Genomic DNA, 24,947 nt, shown 5'->3' on the forward strand with positions numbered 1-24,947 from the left:
GTGAAGCTTCCACACTTTGTTCCTCCTTCTTGAGCTTGTGGTTTGTGGATTGCATCTTGGGTAATTCGAGGTTTTAGGCTAATATCCACTTTTCAATGAGTGCATACCATATGTGTTTTCTGTGATTAGATTACCTCACTCAGGATGATATTTTCTATTTCCATCCATTTGCCTATGAATTTCATGAAGTCATTGTTTTTGATAGCTGAGTAGTACTCCATTGTATAGATGTACCACATTTTTTCTGTATCCATTCCCAACTTGATCTCTTTAATGAACTTGACTCCAGGTAAGAAGCATGGAGGAGTGGTTGCTCTCTCCCCATAAACTGATGCTCAGGCAGACTTCAAGGTAGGGTTCCTGGTTTTGAATCAATACTTTTTGATTTATTTTTCTGTTCACTTCTTGCAAGAACAGCTTCTGTCTTTTAACCTTCCTGATGACTAAGGCACATTTGCCTTTGGTTTGGATCAATAACTATGTGGCTAAAGGGAGGCAATAAATCTTTGCTATGTGGCTAAGAAATAAGATTTTACAATCCCATATTTAATTTCTGAATGCTCCGAATTTGGAGTTGAAACACAGCCTCTCCAGCGTCCTATCAATGAAACGCCAACTTTGTTTAGAATTCTCCGTCAGGTCAGAATGTCATCTGACAAGCATTTCCAATAGCCCCGAAGGAAAGGCAACAGTAGCAGAATCTCCTCAAGAAGCTGTGTCAGGACACTTACCAACAATCATTTGCAATCAGAAAAGGAAAACTCCAGTAATAGAGGCATGCATGTGCTTTATTAGATACGGTCTGAATAAACAGCCTGATTAATTTATGGTAATTTTACAGATGAGACATTTATTCATTTCTCTGAAATATAATTTAGGAGCTCCAAAAAACAGGTACTATTTTATGCGTCAAAGAATGGAAGCCTCCTGAGGCAGGTTTGCTCTGAACTGTCCTTTGTGTGTGCGTGCATGTGCGTGTGCATGTGTGTGTGTGGGTGCGTGGGTGGGTATGTATGTATGTATGTATGTATGTATGTATGTATGTATGTATGTAGTACTATGTAGCTCTGGCTGGCCTAGAACTCTATGGAGTCCTCCTGCATCTGCCTCCTGCTGATGGAATTGCAGTTATGAGTTCATAACTGGATGAATTTTTTTAAATTTTATTTTGTCAAGGTAAGAGAGGTTAAGAGCATGTGCGGGTCTTGCAGAGAAACAGGTTGGGTTCTCATCACCCTTCCAAGTGGCTCACAACTGCCCGTAACTCCAGCTCCAGGGATAGCTGGTACCCTGCACACACACAGACACACAGGTAAACACAATTTGTTAGTGTAATACAATTATTTCTCCTTGTGCTATGATCTTTTTTCTTACCCCCTCACAGGTATGGGTGGGATTGTGAATGGGATACTACCACATTCATGACTACAGTGTATGACAAAGGTGGGGGGAGTTTGAAGATATAAAGTCTTGCATTTGGTGGCTTTGAGGCAAACAAAAGGGAAGTTATCTGGATGGGCCCACTTTACCAGGTGACTCCTGTGAGGGACTGGAGCGTTCTAAAGGGGAAGGTCCACAGTTTTCCTGTTGGCCTGAGGAAGCTTTCCTTGTAAGCTGTCTATGAAGAGAGAGGCAGCCTTGCAGCCTCCTCAGTATGAGCTGAAGCCTCCTGCCTGTGACCCTGAGAAACTGAACTCTGCAAATGCCATCAGAGAGAACCAGCCTGGCCAGAGACCCAGCTATCGGCCTGGAGACTCTGGGCAGGGTATTCGGTTGAGTTGCTTGTGGACTTCCACCCAATTCAGGGAAACCAAGCACACAATGTTCTGCCTTAACTGCCTTGCTCTACAGTTAGAGCAGCAGTCACCTTAGAAATGTCAGCTTTAACATCTTTAATGTTTGGAAATCCTTACCTTTAATTGCAGAAAGTTAGAATCTAGGAACAGGTCAAGTCTCAACGCCTTACTACATAGCCCTGTTGTTCTCAACCTGTGGATCTTCACAGGGGTCACTTAAGACCATTGGAAAGCACCTCACAGATCATGACAGTAGCAAAATCGCAGTTATGAAGTAGGGACAAAAATAATTTCATGGTTGGGGGTCACCACGTAAAAAACCGTAATGAAGGGTCGCAGGAATGTCAAGAAACACTGAGCTAGTTACAGCTAGTTTGATGTTCTAACCCACAAGACAGACATTGCTGCCATGGTTTTACTTAGCAAATTTGCTAAGATTTCGTCACATTCACCATGTTGCTTACCATTCCTTCTCTCTTTCTCTCTCTCCCCAGGAGCTTTGAATATTTATCATTCTTCTTTCCATTATTTTTATTTTATTTAATCTATTTAACTTAATTATTATTTCCTGTGTGCAGGTGTTTCGTCTGTAGGCATGTCTGTGAACCACTTGCATGCCTAGTGTCTAGGGAAGTCAGAAAAGGGCATCAGATCCCCTGGGACTGTAGCTCCACCTGGATGTGAGCACCAGGTAAGGACTAGGAACTGAACCCAGGTCCTTTGGAGGAGTAACGAGTGCCCTAACCACTGAGCCATCTCTTTATCCCCTACTTAAACGTTTTTATTATTCTCATGTTCGCATAAGGTGAATGTGGGTTCATGTGCTACCCAGTCCACTGCAGAGCTCTCAGTGCTCTGTAACTGTGGAGTTGGTCAGGTCTGTGTGCCAACACTTCGCCTGCTGAGGCAGCTCACTTGGCCATTGGTTCATTTGTAATAATAGCATGGTTTAGGGGACTTGCAGTGGCGAATATGGGCTCTCCCGAAGAGGGACAAGTCAGCTCCCTAACATCTTTGCCTTGAACCTCTAGGAGGCAAGACCACAGTGTCCATCCTATGACCCTCAATGTACCAAGACAGACAGCACTAGAGAGTCCCCGGACTATGTTCCTGAACTCTTCTGGAATATCCGTAGCAAAGACAGGGAAAGGAACTCCGAGGCTGACTGCTCTTCTTTACTTTAACTATGAACTTGGAAGAGAGAAGGAGAGTTGCTCTCTGATTCAACCTGTCTCCTCAGCTGAGAAAAGCTGCATTCTTTTTTCTCTTCTGCACTACTCCCTTGTGCTGTGATCCCCCACTCCCGACCCCCAGTTCCTGGTACAGAAGGTGGTTGTTTCCACAATAAGCAACAGAACAGCCAAGTCAGCCATTGCAAGTTTCAAAATAGCTTTGTATAATTCCTGCACAAACCATAGACTCAAAGACTGTGTTATTCCTCAATGACCCAGATCAAGAGCTAAAATTAGGGGCCAGCAAGACGGCTTAAGGGGTAAACTCACTGCCACCAACCTGAGTTTGGTTCCCAGAACCTATAAGCAGCCGGAAGGAGAGAACTGACTCCTAAACGTTTACACACGTTCTATAGCACATGCATGCTTAAATTAAATGCCATAAACATTTTAGTTCAGGAGAAGATATGAATTTCCCTTCTGTAATAGTCTACTGGATTTGACGAAACAGAAACGCCACAGATTGGGCAGTTTAAATGGCAGAAATGAAATTTCTCGTGCTTTTTAAGCCTTAGAGACCAAGTTCAAGGTGTCTGCCAGGATGGTTTCTGCTGAGGCCTTGCTTCCTGGTGTGCAGACTGGGGCTGTGAATTGCGTGATAATTAATCTTGCTTATTCACCTGATGTGATTTAGAATCTCCACGGAAACCTACAGCTCTAGGTGTTTCTGTGGGGGATGTTCCCAGCAGTGTCTAACCAAGGAGACCTGCTGTGAATTTGGGCAGCTCTAGGCTATGGGCTGAGGTCAGTCTGAACAAAAAGGGGAAAGGACAATTCACTCGATGGATCCTGTGCACCACTCTAGGTACCTTGCTCCTCCCCTGCTGTTTCCTCACACCCTAGGATTGTTCCCCTTGAGCACTCTGGGAATGGGAAGAGGTAAGGAGCCCATTTGGACTGTGAAACTGCTGAAATTTAATGTCCTGAAGAATCCACACAGCAGAGACAAGCTACTCAGTGTCTTCATGAGAGCTGGTTCACTGTTCCTCCTCAAACTCTCCTCTTCCAAAATTCCTGGGTTCTGAGCTTCTGAGGCTGGTTGCCTGCTTTTAGGCACAGACCTTACTAACAATCCAAGGCTGGCATTCCTGGGAAGCAGGAATTTAAATGGATCTCTCTCTCTCTCTCTCTCTCTCTCTCTCTCTCTCTCTCTCTCTCCCCAACCCCCCAATCTGTGTGTGTTTCTGTCTGTATTTTCTCTCTTTTTTCTGTGTCTGTTTGTCTTTGTCTCTTTGTGCCTCTGTCTGTCTCTGTGTGAATGTGTGTGTGTGTGTGTGTCTGTCTGTCTGTCTCTCTCTCTCTCTCTCTCTCTGCCTCTGTTTCTGTGTATGTCTCTATCTGTGAATGTGTGTGTCTATCTGTATGTCTGTCTCTGACTCTTTGGACCTCTATCTCTATGTGTATGTCTGTGTATATCTGTCTGTCTGTCTCTGTCTCTGTCTCTGTCTCTCTGTCTCTCTGTCTCTCTGTCTCTCTGTCTGTCTGTTTCTCTGTCTCTCTGTCTCTGTCTCTGTCTCTCTCTCTCTCTGTCTCTCTCTCTCTGTCTCTCTCTCTCTCTCTCTCTCTCTCTCTCTCTCTCTGTGTGTGTGTGTGTAAGCCTATTTAAAGTGTGGGTCCAGATACCTTGGTGAATTCATCCTAGCCTAGGCATGGAGGCTTTCTAGAACCTGGAAGTAAACTTTTTTCTACCCCAGGACCGTGCTCTGGCTGTTACTGCAGCAAGCTTGTTGCCCCTCACAGTGCCCACAGAATGCTGCAGACATCACCAGGGAACTGGACAACCCTGGCTGTCATCAGCAGGTCACAGGCAAGGAGACAAGGAACTGCCAGGAAAGCTGGTTTGCTGTTGGTTTAGAACGAGGAGGCACTTCAGATCACTGCAGTTTCATTCCATTGCAGACAAAAGCAATGCAGGGGAGAAACCAGCTTGTTTGGCTCCTGCTGTCATTGAGAGCAGTCAGCAAGAACTATGGAGGAACGCTGCTTCTCGGCTCATTCTCTGACTTTCCTTTGGCTTATACAGCCCAGAAACCCTACCTATAGTGGACTGTGCCTTCCCACATCAACCGAGACAGTCCTCCACAAATATATCACGCTTGTGAGCCTAGTGCCTCCAGGAGGCCAGAGACGGTGTTGGGTTCCCTGGGACTGGTCTCACAGATGGTTCTGAGGCGCCATGGAGATGGCTGGGGGAACTGAACTTTGCTCTTCCAGAAAAAGCAGCCAGTGCTCTTAGCATCTGAGCCATTTCTCCAGCTCTAGTGATTATATAATTTTATGTGTTGCTAATTTTCAGGATTTTTGAGGCTTTACATTTACTCCTTGCTGTGTTTATCTTACTTTGGGCATTCTCAGGACGTTAAAGAAGACGTCTGTAATGATGGCCTAGGAAAGAAAGGCCATTTCCAGGAGGTCATGTTTTTGGGAGAACTGTAACCATATCAGCTAAAATCTTGTGTGTTTCTGTGACTGAGTTCAAGTAAGTATCTGTCTGCTCTTAAAGACTCGATGGGACCAAAGGAATCTTAAGATAAATTATATGAAATTAAACCATGAAATCTGCAGAGGGAGCCAAATAAGTAAAATTATAAAACATCCAAAGGGTTGAAGTCAGCAGTCTCATAGTCTACATGCAAGGAGATGTGGGTCTAGCAGGCTATTGTACTCCAGGGTACAGCAATAGCTTTTCTCCTGAAGGCCAACACATGGGCTCTGTATGTAACAAACTCAAAGAATGTGATAGGAAGGCAGACTTTTATCATTTTATATTGCATAAAATATCATATAAATATGTAATAGAATATTATATAATTCAATGGAACCCTGCGAGCTGCAGAACGAGCTAGTGTCAGCCGAAGGCCGAAACCGGAAGGCGGTGCTGTGCCAGCGTTGTGGCTCTCGGGTGCTGCAGCCAGGAACTGCTCTTTTCTCTCGCCGGCAGCTTTTCCTCCCCTCCATGAGGAAGAAGCCGGATCTGGTGGACGGCAGCAATCCTGATGGTGATCTCCTCGAGGAACACTGGCTGGTTAATGACATGTTCATCTTTGAGAACGTGGGCTTTACCAAGGACATGGGCAACGTCAAGTTTCTAGTCTGTGCAGACTGTGAGATTGGACCCATTGGCTGGCATTGCCTAGATGACAAGAACAGCTTCTATGTGGCCTTGGAGCGAGTTTCCCACGAGTAACTGAGGGGATTGGGACTTGGCTCCACCCTAGCTATAAAGCTCTGCCCACAAGAACCGACACTGATGTGTCAGCAGTGCTGGCAGACTTCTTGGTACTAATATAAGCACCGGTGTTTGCCCTTGAACTTGCAGAGGGCCGGTCCTGTTTCCTCAGGCCTCAGAGCATGTCTCCTACTTAGTCCTCTCTGTCACATGTGTCCTAGAGCCCTTTCCCCTGACTTGGAACATGGAAGAACACGCGAGTGCTCTACCAGTGTAGTCTGGTTCCCTGCACTCTGCCTCCGCACCTCGATGCCAAGCTCTCTTCTTCTCAGCAAGAACAACATTCATCTTTAGCCATCACCACGGGAACTAAGATGCTAATATTTGAAACTCCACCTTTCCTCATTCTAGAAGCCAAGTGTGATAGGGTGCACATCTGTAATCCTAGGTCTTGAGGGGGTAGAGGCAGGAAGATCAGGAGTTCAAGGGCAGCCTTAGCTACATAGCCTGGGCCAAGTGAGATGTCTCAAAAAACATAAAGCATACAAGTATTTGAGAGTAATCTCATTGTATGTGACCTACTTATCTACAGTAATTTATTCTTTTTAAAAGTAAAACATTTACAGATGTCAGTATTTAAACCTCACTTTAGATACATTTTTAGTACTGTGTTTGAGAGCCTTTTTTCCGGGTCTATAGTGGCATTTTATAATGAGGATGAACACGACTCCTCTTCCCTCAGATCTTGATCAGGTTTCTCTTTTTAGTCATTCCTTGCCACTGATGTCAACCCTAAGGAAAACTCAGCCCTAGCTGTGTGCCAGACTCTCTTGTAAACCTGTTCCATGGACATTTCTATTGTTATGGACAAGGTGTTACCTTTTCTTATTATTAGCCAACTTAAATCTTCAATATGATTTCCAGTTACTCTGTCATTTCTCTTCTGGAGTGACTCAGTAGCTTAAAAGGACTCTGTGTAAACAGGTTCAAATACTGTGTCATCATCCCCTCCTCTGAGGGCCTAAATTGAGATAAGTAGAGACTTCATTATTCCTCATGCCAGAGCTTAGGAAGTAGGGGCAGATCAAGAGTTCAAGGTCAGCCTCAGTTACTATAATATCAAATTCAAGGCCAGCCTGTACTATGGAGATCTTGTTTCAAATGAACAAAACACAAAATAAACAAGTAGGACCTGAAAAAGTGACACGTAGTTAAAAATGTTTGCTGCTCTTTCAGACGACCTGAGTTCAGGACCTTGCACCCTCATGGGAGGTTTACTCCAGTTCAAGGAGATCTGCGCCTTCTGGTCCCTGCAGATGCCTTCATGTGTGTGGCACCCATACAAACAAGTGAGCACACACGCACGCACATGAATAAAAATTTTACAAATGAAAAAACAAAAAAAGAATATTATATAATTAAAATGTTACATAATTATATAATTAAATTATTGTATTATATACTATATATAGCTACCCATCTGCCTTGGATGTTGAACCTCCATAACATTCTATAAACACTTGAGAAATGCCCTTCCCAGACCACTAACCTTGAAAATGCCATGGTAACATTTTATGGGTGTGGCCCTGATCCACAGACATCAGGTGACTCATTAGCACGAGGACTAGAGTCTGGACTCAGCCATGCCAGGTCTCCCGTCCAGCAAATGCTTCCTGTGCACAGCTTTCTGCCAAGAAGTGAGTCAATCAACAATCTGATGGCAGAAACATCACTTTACTTATTTGCTTTTTAATTTGCATGAGCATGTGCATGTGGAGGCCAGAGACTGCCTACAGGAATAACTATTCTCCTTCAACTGCATGCATTCCCAGGACTCAAACTCAAATTCTCAGGTAAAGGCAGCAAAAGCCCTTACCCACTGAGTCATTTTGCTGGCCAAGAAGATAATTTTAGAGGCTACTTAGAGTTCTGTCTTCTATAGAAAAAGAATCTTTCTTTTCAGTTTTCCGAGACAAGATTTCTCTGGTAGCCCTGACTGTCTTAGAACTATCTCTGTGGAGCAGAGATGTGCCTGTTTCTGCCTCCCCAGTGCTGGATAAAGGAAGGCATCTGGCCACAGCTGCCGCCGCTGCCGCCACTGCCGCCACTGCCTCCACTGCCATCACCACTGTTGTTGCCACCACCACTTCCGGCCATCAACAGTGATTACTTAAAAGCTAGAATTAGGTTACTCAATCTCCAAGCCAGCTAAAATTTTAAAAAGGGGAAAGAAGAAGGAAGAGGAGGAGGAGGAGGAGGAGGAGGAGGAGGAGGAGGAGGAAGAGGAGGAGGAAGAGGAGGAGGAGGGCACTGTGAGGGGCTATGAAAGGCCATTGGTGAAGGTATAGCCTCAGTTGCAGTTGAAGGCCCAGGACTGAAGGAGCCATGCAAAGAAGTTGAGGCTTGGCACCATGAGGAGAGCCTGTGAAAAGCTATTGGTGAAGCCTAGTTGCAGTGAGAAACCCCAACGTGTTAGAGATGCCAGTACCATGACATGACCACCAGGAACAGCAGCCACAATGGAGTCAACCAGAGCCTAGAGTGGTACAGAGGGCAGAGCTAAAGTAATTCAAACCTTTTTGAGAAGCCCAGAAGATCATGTACGGATCCCAGACACTGGAACAAGAAGATGTGAAGCTGAAATTGTCTTGGAGACCCCAAGATGTTAGAGATATCAGAGCTCTGGCCTATCTGCTGAGGAAAGCTGCTAGCTAACAGGGAGTAGAACCAGCCCAGAAGGAAGAAGTTTATTGCAGTCAACAAAGATTTAAAAAAAAGGAGTTGGAGATCTGAAGACTGCTTTGACATCAGACATGGAGATGCGGAGTTTGGCGTTTGCCCTTCTGGTTTCCTGTCCTGCTTTGGGGATTACAGTTATGTGATTGGATGGATCTCAGGAGAGACTTAGAACTTTGAACTTTTAACATTGTTGAGGCTGCTATAGACTATGGGGACTTTTGAAGTTGGGCTAAATGTATTTTGCATTATGCTATGTTTAGATATGGCCCCCATAGACTCGTATGTTTGAACAAGCCTATGGGTGCCAGGGAGTGGAAAGGTGATGGTTTGAGTATGCCTAGCTCAGGGTGTGGCACTATTTGTAGGTGACCTTGTTGTAGTAGGTGTGTCACTGTGGGCATGAGCTTTAAAACCTCATCCTAGCTGCCTGGAAGCCAGTCGTCTAGTAGCCTTCAGAAGAAGATGTAGAACTCCCATCTCCATCCACACCATGGCTGCCTGGATGCTGCCACGCTCCCATCTTGATAATGGACTGAACCTCTGAACCTGTAAGCCAGCCCCAATTACATGTTGTCTAATTGTTGCCTTGGTCATGGTGTTACTAAGACAGTAACACTTAGGAAAAAGTTAAGGTGAAAACACTAAAGTAAGTAGGCAAGGAAGTCACACAAAAAATAAAATATAAATTTATATATGTGTGTGTTATAAATCATATATATATATATATATATATATATATATATATCTCACAGTTGATAACAAAATGAAATGGCAAGTTCCTCCATATGTACCTAAGACTATCAAAGTGCATTTCAAGAAATGGTCCAATTCCACATTTTTAACAAAAGGCATGCCTAAGGAAAAGGACATTGAAAGTTGACAGGGCAAGCAAGCGAGCCCTCATCAAATGGCTAAGAAAACTGAACACATTTAAACCGATGCAGAGAGCACTGAGACTGTCTTACTGGCTGGCTTGCTCCGGCTTGCTCCACTGCCTCTTTTATTCAGCCTTGGAACACTTGCCCAGGAATGACACTACTCCCAGTGGGTTAGGCTCTCCTATACCAACTAACAATTAAGAAAATACCCCCACAGACGTACCCATAGTCCAGCTGAAGAAGAAATTCCTCAACAGAAGGTCCCTCTGCCCAGGTGACTCTACTCTGTGTGAAGTTACCAAAAACTAATCAGCATAATACTCACATAAATTTAAAAAGCAGTGAAAGTAGGTAATACATTACGTAAGGACTTGACTTCTGCAGAACCAGCTGGCATGTTTACTTCCAGCACTTGGGAGGCAGAGGCAGGTAGATCTCTGTGAGTTCGAAGCCAGCCTGAGCTATAGATCAAGTTTCATGACAGCTATAGCTACATAATAAAGAGACTCTATCTCGAAGAACAAAACAAGCAAACAAATAAAGAGAAACCAAGGTGGGGGTGGGGAGAAGAGAAACTAAAACCTTAAAGAAGGAAGGAATAACCAACACTGACTTTGGGTTAGTCATGAGGCATCTGGAAGAAAGGGAGGCACATGGGGTCATATAGAGGTTGGTGGTGGTATTAGTAATGTTTTCTTTCCGATCTTATGTATTATACATCACATATACACACAGACACACATGCACACACACACAGACACACACACACAGACACACACACAGACACAGACACACATACACACAGACACACATACACACACACAGACACACACACACAGACACACACATACACACACAGACACACAGACACACACACATGCACACACACACAGACACACAGACACACACACATACAACACAGACACACACACATACAACACAGACACACACATACAACACAGACACACACACATACACACACATACACACACATACACACAGACACACACACACATGCACACACACAGACACACAGACACACACATACAACACAGACACACACACATACATCACAGACACACACACACAGACACACACAGACACACACAGACACACAGACACACACAGACACACACATACACACACATACACACAGACACACACACACACATACACATACACACAGACACACACACACAGACAGACACACAGACACACACATACAACACAGACACACACACATACAACACAGACACACACACACACAGACACACACAGACACACAGACACACACAGACACACAGACACACACATACACACACATACACACAGACACACACACACACACATACACATACACACAGACACACACACACAGACAGACACACAGTACTTTAGATAAGAACTGTCCCCCTAGGCTCATCTATTTGGAAACTTGATCTCCAGAAGGCAGCGCTGTAGGAGGCTCTGGAAGCTTTTGGAAATGCAGCCTTGCTGGAGGAGCCCTCACTAGGGGTGGGCTTTAAGGGTTTCTAGCCTTGCCCTGCTTCCTGCTTATTCTCTCAGCTTCCTGTGTGTGGATGAGTGATATGCACAGCCAGTTTCCTGCTCCTCTTGCTCGCAGCTCTGCTGTTCCCCCATCGTGGACTCTAACCCTCTGGAAACTAAGCCAAAGTGACTTTCTTCTACAAGTTGCTCTTTTGTCTCCATAAGTTCGCACACACATAATTTAGGATCATTTACATTTTTTTAGTGAAAAATCTGTTCTTAAAATGTATCTGCACATCTGCAATTTTCTTTCATATATGACCTTTATTTGGTGTGTGGGGGTGATTGAGACAGGGATCCTCTACATAGCTCCAGTTCTCTGAAACTTACCGTGTAGACCAAGCTGGCCTCAAATGCATAGAGAGTTGCCTACCTCTGCCTCCTGAATGCTGAAATTAAAGGTACTTACCACCATGACTGGCAATTTTTATTTTATTTTTAAGTTATAAAATCCCAAAACACAGACAAAGCAAAGAAAAAAAAAGCCCAAATAAATGTGATTAGGAACCATTTATTTTACTCTTCCCACCAGGCAGAAGAAGGGAGGTCACAGTAACCTCCTTATGCAGCCTGCTCCTTGTGAGCTGATGGTCTGAACTGCGTCTCCAGCCTCCGGGACTCAGCTGTGTGCCACAGCCACTACTACAAACATCGCTCACCCTGCGACTTAGGGGAAAGAGCTAAGAGTCTTAACCAGGCAATTAAGTGTTCTGAGTCAGAAGCTCCCCCTCCACTTCCATTCACAGCTCACTGATCAGAGGCAGCTGCATGGTCCTAATTTAAGCACTAGGAGGTGGGAAGCAGATTTTCTTCAGCACCCAGAGGGAGCAAACCAGGCCTGCTTGGGCAATGGCGCTAATGACTTCCTTACCACATTGATAATATGATGCTGCCCCCTTTCTTTTTTCTAATTATTTTAACTACACATGTATGTGCATGCACATGCAGGAGTCTGTGGAGACCAGAAGAGAGTGCCAAATCTCCTGTGAGCTGCCTTATGTGGGTGCTAGGAATTGAACTTGGGTCCTCAAGGAAGAAAAACCAGTGCTGTTAACCTCCTGAGTCATGCCTCCAGCCTGGTCTACTTTTATCATTGAGCTTTCTTAGGATTAGATCTGCTGTTTCATCTGACTCCCAAACATCTGGTAGACATTTGCTAACACTAAAGACTGAGAAGTCTCCTGTTTTCTTAAGAATTCTATGTGGCGGGCCAGAGAAAGCTCAGTTGGCAGCGTGTCTACCATATGCACAAAGTCCGGAGTTTGATTTCAAGCACAACACTTGCACTGAGTTGATGGAGGCAGGAAAATCAAATGTTTGAGCTCACTTTCGGCTAAATAGGAAGTTCTATTCCACCCTGGGATCCATGAGACAGGGGAGAAGGCTCAGAGCTTAAAAGTGTAGACTCCTCTCAGAGGACTTGAGTTCCCGGTCACCCACTGGGCAGCTCACAGCCACCTGTAACTTCAGCTCCCAGGAATCCAACACAGTCTTCTGGCCTCTGAGGGCACCACCACACTCAAGAAACACACACACACACACACACACACACACACACACACACACACACACACACACACACTCAAAGATAATATTTTTAAAAAAAAGAAGAAAAGAATTCTATTTGGTTTCAAGCAGTACAGACCACAATGGTGAAAGCGGACCACACACGCCAGAGTTTGTACTTGCTCTCCTATGAAGAAACTAACGGGAGGGGAGGCCAGCTAGAAATGGCACCTGTCAGGACATCAAACTCCCAGTCTCCCTTGCCTGCTGAGCAACCATCATTACTTACTGTGTAATCACTTCAAAGGGAAGATGGAGACAAAAAATTCTTTTAAGACCACATCACCATATTGGCATAGAGAGAGAGAGTTTGTGTCTGAATCTGTGTCTATATAATTGTTTCTCTGAACTTTCTGTCAATATTTTCATGAAAAGTTTTGTGGGGGGGTGCACACATGTGTCATGTGTTTTACTTGTCAAATATTTAATAGAAGGCAGGTAGACTTCCTATCTGGCTTGATTAAAAAAAAATACTGTGTATTTTCCATGGGTGCATTTGTTCCTCTTTGTCACTGTTTCTTCTGTCTGCTTGCCAAGATTTTATAAAGACCTACCTAGCATTTTAGCCTAGAGATTTAGCGTTTTAAGGTTATTCCTCTTAAAGCCTCCTCCTCTCTTCTCTCAGTAAGCAGTGACATCATATCCCTGTTGTTTAGATAAAAATCGAAACAACGCCTCCGTCTTTCACCCCTCTCCAGCAAGTCCCCCACCCGCACCCCGAGGTCCTCCCAATTTATTCCTTGAGTCTGATCAGAAGTCTTTCACTTCCTCCTTCCTGCTCCCTTAGTCTGAGATGTCATCATCTCCAATGAGGACAGCTTTGAGAGTCATCTACCCAGCAGCCAGGGGAGTCCCCAGAAGGCATTTCCTTGCTCACCACTGCCCAGTGGCTTCCCAGAAGAATCTAGAATAAACTCCAAGCTCCTCCCTGTGGCCTACAATTTCTGTACACTCCCTGACCTTTCTAAAAAAATGCTGTCTCATCTTCCCCAGAATTCTCCTTGTTGACAGCTGGCTATGACCAATGCAGCATGAAGCTCTGATCTCACTTCTGTCATCTGCCACCTCCTCTGTGAGGCTGATGCTCATCAGGGTAGTCTCGGGAGAGTCTGTCTCCTGCCTACTACTTTGAGCCAACCATATCTCCCCCACATCACTTTCGATTACCAGACATGATACGGTTTGTCTACTTCCTCTCCTGCTTCCTGCTTGCCCTTGAGAGACAGTCCTCCCCACATCTCCAGAGCTTGGTAATTTGTATGATTAAATGCTCTATAAATATTTACAAGCAATTATTTTCTTATTAGGACCGAATTTAACTCGTACATTAACAGTGAGCTGGCATTATTTTTCTTTTTTGGCCATGCTAGCTATTCAGTTATTTTTAAGAACAGCTATAAAGATGTGTTATTTTCTTCATACGGATTCTCTGCATGTATTAGTGAGAAAATGTCTAGATGATTTACAGTTAACACCACTACTTTGTTTTGTTTTTACACCCCAGATTTTATTCCCCTCCCAGTCCACCCTCCGACTGTTCCGCATCCCATACCTCCTCCCCACACCCCCTGTCTTCACGAGGATGTCCCACCCCACCCACCCCACCAGGCCTCTAAACTCCCTGGGCCTCCAGTCTCTTGAGGTTTAGGTGCATCTTCTCTGACTGAACACAGACCCGGGAGTCCTCTGCTGTTTATGTGTTGGGGGCCTCATCTCAGCTGGTGTGTGCTGCATGGTTGGTGATCCAGTGTCTGAGAGATCTCGGGGATCCAGGTTAATTGAGACTCTGGTCCTCCTACATGGTTGCCCTCCTTAGATTCCTCCAGCTTTTCCCTAATTCAACCACAGGGGGCAGCAGCGTCTGTTCATTGGTTGGCTACCACTACTTTGACTGAGCATCTTCCCCTGTTATCACTGCCTAAGAGGAAAGCTACTTTCTATATTGGTGGGCGTGGCTAGCTGCAATGCAAGCCTGTCATCCCAATCTCTGGGTTTTCTAGATAGATGTGACACTTGTAATTTTTATAGTCCCTTTGATGTAGAACTTTTTGGTGAGTCCCTTACATTTTTGGGCTCAGTGGGTATTATTAAATTTAATAGAAATAGTAAATTAGTGGCATTTTAAAATTAAAATTTGTTTATATGGGCCTGGAAAGATGGCTCAGCAGATAAAAGCATGCACTACTCCTTCAGAGGACCCAGGTTTGGTTCTCAGCAAACCATTGTAACTCCAGCAGCAGGGATCTGGCATCTCTGACTTCTGCATTCATGGATATATGCTCTCACACAGCTATGCACACACACACACACACACACACACACACACACACACACACGCACGCACGCACGCACGCACACTACTCATCTTTAAAATTTGTGTTTGTTTAATGTTCTGGTTTACAGCTGGGTAGATGAGTATCTCTTCTTTCCTTTGTGAAAATCACATCTGATGTTTGAAGAGGCAGTGTCAGGGTTGGCTCCTGGACACTAGGAATCCAGAAGATAGGATTCTAGAGACCATTTGTAGGCAAGCAAGAGAGCTGTCATCGGTAAGAATGTGAGAACGTGTATTGAGCTGACAGTCCAAGCTGAGGAGAATCATGGCTGGGCTGCCATCCTGATTCCTGTATATAATCCAAGGAACAGAGGATCCCCTCCACCCAGAGTTGAGAATCCAGCTGAAACAGCAAGTGTTGAGACTCCTTCAGGGTCCTTTCTGTTCAAATCCCCAAGGAAAGGAGGCACTGTATCACAAGAAGAATGTTTCCCAGGTAAGGAGAACTGTGGACTCCAAGAAGCCTTCACCAAGGTCCAAATAATCACAGAGGTGTTGAATTTCCCTGCGCCTCTCCTCTGCATAATTTGCTGGACTTAAACTTAGCGCTGAAACAGCCTCCAGGAAAATTTTCCTCCACCTGAGGCTGAGTCATAGATTCTCCACGAGACTTTCTCAACAACAGTGACCACAATTCTTCTAGGTCCTGGATCATGGCAATTAATAAATATCTGTCTAGTTTCTTGCATAAAGGTATTTCCTTAATACATGGCAATTTCTGTCAACCCTTTGAGCTAAAAAGACAAGAATGTCAACAATGGAATAGAGAGACAGCCCTATGATACAAACTTTTCATGAACTTTAGATCTTCCTTTTAAATGTTTGCTCTTTCAGCCAGGTGGCTGTGGTGTAATCTCAATCCAGAAGAGGTGGAGGAAGGAAGACCCTGAATTCAAGGTCATTGTTGACTAGGTAGTGGGTTTGAGGCTACCTAAGACCATTATTTCCACAAAGTAAACAAAGCTCGTCATACTTTACAGTAGGGTTAGTGTAAATATTTTTATAATAAACTTTATTATGTGTTTCACTGAGAAATATTGAGTAAAGTGTTGACATACAGAAAAAGAATGGAGAAGTCAGAATGGGCAGTAATGAGAGAGCTCTAGACAACAGATAAATTCTGGATTCTGAACACAACTGGTGCATCCTTTAATCCCAGCACTGGGGAAGCAGAGCCATGTACTCTCTTCTCTGTGAGTTCAAGGCCAGCTGTGAGTTCCAGGAGAGTTTTGACTACTTAGGGAGTCGCTGTCAAAAAATCAAAGAAAGAAAAGGGGAGAAGGGGGAAGGAGGGAGGGAGGGAGGGAGGAGGAAAGGGATAGCACATTATGTTGGACTTATCGCTGGGATTAGATCTTCAATATTGGAGCTGTTTAATTGCTTGTCTCCTCAGATCATGATTGAGCATTAACAACAAGAAGAAAATGAACTTTTCTTTAATTCCAACACTACAGAGGCAGAGGCATATGGATCTCTGGGAGTTCAAGGCCAACTTGGTCTACAGAATGAGTTGCAGAACACTCAGGGATACACAGTGAAATGCTGACTCTAAAATCAAAAGAAAAAATTAAAAAGGAAAAGTTGGTCTTAACTACAGGGAGGAGGGATTATAAGCTACATGGCACCCTCGCTGGCACAGACTAAGCTACTCTCTTCTCTGCCTTTTAATAGACTGAGATACCCCGAAACTGTGATTCAGAATAAATCCTCTTCCTTTAGGTCCTGTTTCTGCCCTGTCCAACAGAGTTAACTTTAGACTCTCCAAACAGCCTCCGCCAGTAAATCTCATCTGTGCAGAAAATATGAGCCGATCTGCTCTCCCTCTGACTATTTATTGACATGACACATACTTGGCTATTTAATGCCTCACTTATTCCTAATTATAACCCCCAGGGGCAGGCAGATTAAGTAACTTGTGCAGATTCGTGCACAAGGAAAAGGATACAGTTGTGACCAGAAACCAGGACTAAGTGTGAAGTCTGTGCTGGATTTATTAAGCGGGAAACACCTTGCGCTTCTTCCCAATGAGTCTGCTACCCTCGTTTATTTTCAAAGTACTTGATCGGAACTCTGAAAGTTTCCAGGATTCAGTTATTCCTATGTGCACACCTATGTCTACGTCTATGTGTAAGCGTGTGGGTGCTCATGGAGGCCAGAAGAGGGCAGTGGATGCCTGCAGCTGAAGTTACAGGTCCTGCCCTGAGTAGACGCTGGGAAATGCTCTCGTGTCCTAGAGCCCAAATGCTCTTCAGCACTGACCCATCTTTCCAGCTCCACACGGTCTGGGTGGCCTGCCTGACTGACTCAGCGTCTCTTTAATGGCAACAACATTTGCTTTTCCACCACGTGCTGCCATATCACTAGTTAGTTTGAAATTCCCTTTGCAACGTCTTATCAGAAGCTGTGCTCTAGGTGTGCATGGGCCATTGTTTATATAAGTGTTTAACTTGGCTGTGGACTTTGGCATATTCTTTATGGACTTTATTCAGGACTAAATGATATTAATCTTTTCATGGCCATTACGTTTCTGTCACGCTCCTCATAGGGAATTTTGAAGGTAAAGAAGTAAGAGAATAATCGTGTCTTTGTTTCTGTAAGTTCTAACTTTTGCTCAGATATAGTTACTTTTATTTAATACTTTTATGTAATTGAGAATACATTAAAAATGACCGAAGATGAGCTCTTCATGCACCATTGTATGAATGAATACTTCATCTTTCATGATGGAACACTGAGATTCGGATGGAATCAACTACTATCTTCAAGTTTTAGATTATTTAATTCAAAATTTCTCAGAAGAGATAAAACAGAAAACACTAATGGTCTAATCAAATGTACAGTTCAAAACTGGGAAAGATGGGGTTGGGGATTTAGCTCAGTGGTAGAGCGCTTGCCTAGCAAGCGCAAGGCCCTGGGTTCGGTCCCCAGCTCCAAAAAAAAAGAAAAGAGAAAAAAAAACTGGGAAAGAAAACTACAGGGTCACCTTCAACTGGGCAAACAAGTCCTCATTGCTAAGTCTGTTGTTCTACTAAAGCAAGAATCTAAAACTTAACTCTCCTGACCATATAGATGGTTCACGACAACCTGGGAGTCATTCTTCTGCGTATTTTAGCTCCTATATGTTGTGGCTACTATTTGATGATAGATGTCTGTGATGGTTTATAGTTTCCAAGTCTTGCTGCTGAGAAGCTAAGATTCTAGTGAAATCACATGAGCATAAGAGAAATATACTTTTGATTTTGTTGTAGTTTCCTTTTCCCCAGCTAATATGCTGGTGCTCTTCAGGCCTAGTGAGCTGGAGAGGTGGCTCAACTGTCAAGAGCGCTTCCAGCTGTTGTTGAGGACAAAGGGCCGAGTTCAGTTCCTAGCACCCACAGGAAGCAGCTCACAATCACCTGAAACTCCAGGTCCATGGAATCGATGCTTCTGAATGTACATGTGCATACCTACACAGATACAACACTCACATGTGCATACCTACACAGATACAACACTCACATGTGCATACCTCACAGATACAACACTCACATGTGCATACCTACACAGATACAACACTCACATGTGCATACCTAAACAGATACAACATTCACATGCACATACCTACACAGATACAACACTCACATGCACATACCTACACAGATACAACACTCACATGTGCATACCTCACAGATACAACACTCACATTTGCATAACTACACATAGATACAACATTCACATGCACATGCCTACACAGATACAACACTCATATGTGCATATCTACACAGATACAACACTTACATGTATATAACTACACACAGATACAACACTCACATGTGCATACCTAAACAGATACAACATTCACATGCACATACCTACACAGATACAACACTCACATGTGCATACCTCACAGATACAACACTCACATGTGCATACCTCACAGATACAACACTCACATTTGCATAACTACACATAGATACAACATTCACATGCACATGCCTACACAGATACAACACTCATATGTGCATATCTACACAGATACAACACTTACATGTATATAGCTACACACAGATACAACATTCACATGTGCTTACCTACACACAGATACAACACTCACATGTGCTTACCTACACACGGATACAATTAAAACAAACAAACAAACAAACAAACAGCCTAAAATGTAAAAGAGTCTTTTTACAACACTGTAAATTTGGACCAAATTGTTCGCTTTTGTTGGTATGCATGTTTGTGTTTTTTTTTGAGGCAGAATCTATGTAGCTTAGGTTTGCTCAGACTTACAGTTCTCCTCCCTCTGACAGCGCAGTGCTGGGGTTACTGACTTACATCAGTCAGGGTGGAATAACTTTTAAGTTACTCAGTATAAACAGCCAGGAGCACATTGACACTACATCTTCCACAACCTTAAACCTGGTGTCGGACACAGTCCAGCTCAATGGAAAGGAGAGTGACTGCTTCCAAGAAAAGACAACATAAAGGGGGAAAAAAATCCCAAAGTCAAGTTATGGGGTGAAAACCATGCTTTGTTTTTTATTATTGTTGTTGTCAGGCTTTTTCGAATAATTTTTTCTTGGATATTTTATGTATTTACATTTCAAATGTTATCCCCCCCATATCCCTCCCCCTGCTCCTATGAGGATGCTCCCACTCCACCCACCCACTCCAACCTCAACGCCCTGGCATTACCCTACACTGGGAAAACAGGACTTCACAGGACCAAGGGATTTTCCTCCTATTGATGCTGGACAATGCCATCCTCTGCTACATATGTGACTAGAGTCACGGGTCCCTCCGTGTGTACTCATTGGTTGGTGGTTTAGTCCCTGGGAGCCCTGATAGGGTTTGGTTGGTTGATAATGTTGTTCTTCCCATGGGGTTACAAACCCCTTCAGTTCCTTCAGTCTTTTCTCTAACACCTCCATTGTGGTTCCCTTGTTCAGTCCAACTGTTAGCTTCAAGCATCCTCATCTGTATCAGTAGGGCTCTGGCAGAGCCGTTCAGGAGACACCCATATCTGGCTCCTGTCAGCAAGCACTTCTAGGCATCAGCCATAGTGACTGGATTTGGTGACTGCATATGGGATGGCAGGTAGGGCAGTCTCTGGATGATCTTTTCTTAAAAATGGGGTACAGATCTAAACAAAGAATTCTCAACTGAGGATTATAGAATGGCTGAGAAGCACCTAAAGAAGTGTTCAGCATCCTTAGTCATCAGGGAAATGCAAATCAAAACAACCGTGAGATTTCACCTCACACCAGTCAGAATGGCTAAGATCAAAAACTCAGGTGAGCGCAGATGCTAGCGAGGATGTGGAGAAAGAGGAACACTCCTCCATTGTTGGTGGGATTGCAGACTGGTACAATCATTCTGGAAATCAGTCTGGAGGTTCCTCAGAAAATTGGACATTGAACTGCCTGAGGACCCAGCTATACCTCTCTTGGGCATATACCCAAAAGATGCCTCAACATATAAAAAAGACACATGCTCCACTATGTTCATAGCAGCCTTATTTATAATAGCCAGAAACTGGAAAGAACCCAGATGCCCTTCAACAGAGGAATGGATACAGAAAATGTGGTACATCTACACAATGAAATACTACTCAGCTATAAAAAACAATGACTTTATGAAATTCATAGGCAAATGGATGGAACTGGAAAATATCATCCTGAGTGAGGTAACCCAGTCACAGAGAAACACACATGGTATGCACTCATTGATAAGTGGCTATTAGCCCAAATGTTTGAATTACCCTAGATGCCTAGAACACATGAAACGCAAGACGGATGATCAAAATGTGAATGCTTCACTCCTTCTTTAAAAGGGGAACAAGAATACCCTTGGCAGGGAATAGAGAGGCAAAGATTAAAACAGACGCAGAAGGAACACCCATTCAGAGCCTGCCCCACATGTGGCCCATACATATACAGCCACCCAATTAGACAAAATGGATGAAGCAAAGAAGTGCAGGCAGACAGGAGCCGGATGTAGATCTCTCTTGAGAGACACAGCCAGAATATAGCAAATACAGAGGTGAATGCCAGCAGCAAACCACTGAACTGAGAACAGGATCCCCGTTGAAGGAATCAGAGAAAGAACTGGAAGAGCTTGAAGGGGCTCGAGACCCCATATGAACAACAATGCCAAGCAACCAGAGCTTCCAGGGACTAAGCCACTACCTAAAGAGTATACATGGACTGACCCTGGACTCTGACCTCATAGATAGCAATGAATATCCTAGTAAGAGCACCAGTGGGAGGGGAAGCCCTGGGTCCTGCTAAGACTGAACCCCCAGTGAACGTGATTGTTGGGGGGAGGGCGGCAATGGGGGGAGGATGGGGAGGGGAACACCCATAAAGAAGGGGAGGGGGAGGGGTTAGGGGGGGATGTTGGCCTGGAAACCAGGAAAGGGAATAACACTCGAATTGTAAATAAGAAATACTCAAGTTAATAAAAAAGAAAAAAGAAATCATACAAAAGTTAAAAAAAAAAAAAAAAAACAATGGTCCTACCTTCTGTTACCTCTTAAAGGGCGGGCTTTCTCCTACTTGGCAAACAGCAGTTAGCTAGTGCGTGCCACAGAGTTAACTAATATTATAGAGATGAACAGCACTAAAGCAATGGAGACCTGAACCAGCCACGCTTTTGTTTTTGTTTTTGGGTTTTTTTTTTTTTTTTTGGTTGTTGTTTTGTTTTCCCAGTGAAGCTGAACTCAGAGGTGCCTGAGTCACTGTTCTTAAATAAATCCTTCATTTTCATCATGGTAAGGGGCATGATGGGCTCTCTTCTGTTCAACCATAGACTCCAGGCTGCCTCTCTTGTGTTTGTATTTTCCTCCTGTCCATTTTAACTTTATTGGAAGAAGGGTGGGTGAAACATCCGGTGCTAGAGGGAGAGCCAGAGCAAAGGGACATATTCCTCAAGAAGGAAATGCTCAGGGCGATCACCACATGGCTCCTCGATTGGAAAAGGCTAAAAACCAGGGCCATTTTTAGTTATCTTCAAAATGATTCCTATCCACTGTGCTGCTGCTGCTGCTGTTGTTACACCATCAATATTGCATCCTCCCCCAGGACTCCTCTTGATTATCCTGTTGCCCTGTGTCACAGAGATCCTGCAGCTTTGGATCAGCAAGATTGGTCCCTTCTTATGCCCCAACAGTTCATAGATGAGGTAGATTTTGGCATGGGCTAACTCAAAGCCCCGGATCTGGGCCTGGGCCTGATATAGTCAGCTCTCCCTTATCTCCGCCACTAAGCTGAGCTTTTACTACAGCTGGTAAGAGGTGGGACCAGCTCTCTAGAGTGGCTCAGCCAGTGAGAGTCAAGGCCAGTTCTGCACAGTCTTTGGACATCTACTTGGTCCCAGGCAGCTGCCCAGACCAAGGTCTTTGGTGCTAATTTGAGACACTGACATGGTGGGTGGGGATAGGAAGGAGGGGAGAATCTCTAGGAAGTCCCAGAGACCTGGGATGAGGGAGGCTCCCAAGAGTCAATGTGGGCCGTCTTAGTGGAGGATGCCTAACAGTGGGGTCATAGAACCTGAAGAGGCCACCTCCTGTAGCCAGGCAGGAACTCCAGTGGAGGGATAACGACACCAACTCACCTTTTGACCCAAAATTTGTTCTGTCTAAAAGAAATGTAGGGATGGAACAGAGACCAAAGGGTCATGGGTATTTTTAACTGTGAGGATTTACTGAGTTGTTCTCAGGAGGATCATATCTTTCTATAAGACATTTTTCAAAAAAGAAAAAAAAAAAAGACCAGGCAGTGTTCTAAGTCTGTAAGAGCTAATATATGTAGATATACATTCTTTATTTGTGGGGGGGAAAATAAAGGGGAAGTGGCCATTTTCTTCCAAGAAGTGAGTCTCTCTTTCATTTGGTTAGCCCACCAGTATGTATAGTACCAACTGATCTTCTAGCTTAGGACCTTTTGTTTCTCCTCTCCAAGGTAAGAACAACTTTTTTTTTTTTTTTTGGTTCTTTTTTTTCGGAGCTGAGGACCGAACCCAGGGCCTTGCGCTTCCTAGGTAAGCGCTCTACCACTGAGCTAAATCCCCAGCCCCTAAGAACAACTTTTAAAAGTTTGGTTTTTTTTTATACCTGCATTTAACAAAACATTTAAAAATACTTTTTAAAACTTACTTGTGTGTTTACATTGTGTGTGTGTCTAGAGGTCTAGTTATCCCAACTTTCAAGAGTTGGTTATTTGTCTTACTGTTTGGATTACACAGCCTGAAGACAGAAATGCCCTTACCCGCTCAGTCACCTCATGGGTACCCAGACTTTCTGACAGCACAAAGTGGGCCAGTGACTCACTCACTCATTTGCATAATCTAAAAACAACTTGCAAATAACCAAATTGCTTGCTTTCCCTTGGGTTTATCTGGAACAAGAGAATTCCTATGTGTTTCGAAAGAGAATCAAAAGATGTTAAAACATTTGTAAACAATAAACAGAAATTGTTCTATTCCCTTGTGTAGAAGAGAAAGCCATGTGTTCATTAAACTGTGATATTCACCCAACTTACCACTTTTTCTTTAATTACACTAAAAAAGGGAATTGTGCTTTGAAGTAAACGAGTATAAAGGAATGGACATAGCAGCCTTAACTGTAGAAGATTTTTAATCCAGCGACAGGCTACAGAGAGGCCAAGACCTAGGTCTGTGTGATCCAACTAGAATGCAGACCCACCACACCTTTGATCTCTCTGACTGGAAGGCAGACACACCCTTAGTATACAACATTGAGATAAAATTAGTTTGTAGAAGGAAGCATCCATGTTGGAAAGTAATCTCTAATTGAGGGGTAGATAAAGTGGTGAATCAAAGATTTGATGGAATGAGTCAGATATAGGATGTACCCAACTCTTACTCTATAGGAACACTCTAGGGAGAGAGTCAGTCAGGAGTCCGGGCAATGAGGGCAGCCTGTGGAGTTGAGTTCATTCATGAGTTCGCACAGTTTAGTACAGGTCAGCAGAGGCAGCTGAAGCCAGAGAATGAGAAGGAGCTAGAGGAACAATTTCACCAGAAGCTGAGAGAAGCCAGATTGAAATCAGTCAGTTTGGAGAGGAGTTTGAGCGAGAACAGCTGAGTTGAATCAGCCAGCCAAAGTTTAGAAAGAAGTAGAAAGGGTGAGCTTATTCAACAGTAAGCACACAAGATGACAAGTACATCTGGCGAATAAAAGATACTTTTACAGTCATTGTGGCCTAGATAAACAAACGGTGTCCTAGCCCCAACAGTGGACTACAGAAGATCACATCAGTAAGTTTAATATAAAGTAGATGTTTAACTTTCTGTTATGCTCAGTTTTTTTCAAAATATGGAGCAGAGAGGCCTTAAGTGGCATTCAGTGTCTCCAAGTTCCCCTTTGAAAGAAGTCCACTCACTTCTGAAACTTGGATTATGTCTGTGAATGCAGCCTGATTTGATCAGCTCAGTCCAATTCAGCTCCTTACAGTAAGGCTGAAAATTGTCAAGCCTAGGAGGAAGTTGGAGGGAAAAATAAAGCCTTCAACAACAGTACAAAGAATCCAATACTACTCACCTTACCCCGCCAGCTGCAAACTGTGGCCATATTTACCCAAACTCCTCCCCCTTACATAGATGCATATCTGTGGCCTGTCTGTTGGCTCAATTGGTGCTATTATTCTTATCGCCTATGTTCTTGGAACAAGGGTGTCT

General features: G+C 43.9%; 1 pseudogene across 1 annotated transcript; it reads left to right on the forward strand.

The window, feature by feature from the left end:
• The first annotated feature begins 5,842 nt into the window (after positions 1–5,842).
• Positions 5,843–6,857, forward strand: LOC120100841 (guanine nucleotide exchange factor MSS4-like; annotated as a pseudogene). Its single transcript, XR_015671842.1, has one exon. The product of XR_015671842.1 is annotated as a guanine nucleotide exchange factor MSS4-like (transcript).
• The last annotated feature ends 18,090 nt before the right edge of the window (positions 6,858–24,947 follow it).

This window comes from Rattus norvegicus, chromosome 2 (assembly GCF_021556685.1).
Source record: "Rattus norvegicus strain SHRSP/BbbUtx chromosome 2, alternate assembly SHRSP_T2T, whole genome shotgun sequence".
Classification (NCBI taxonomy): Eukaryota; Metazoa; Chordata; class Mammalia; order Rodentia; family Muridae; genus Rattus; species Rattus norvegicus.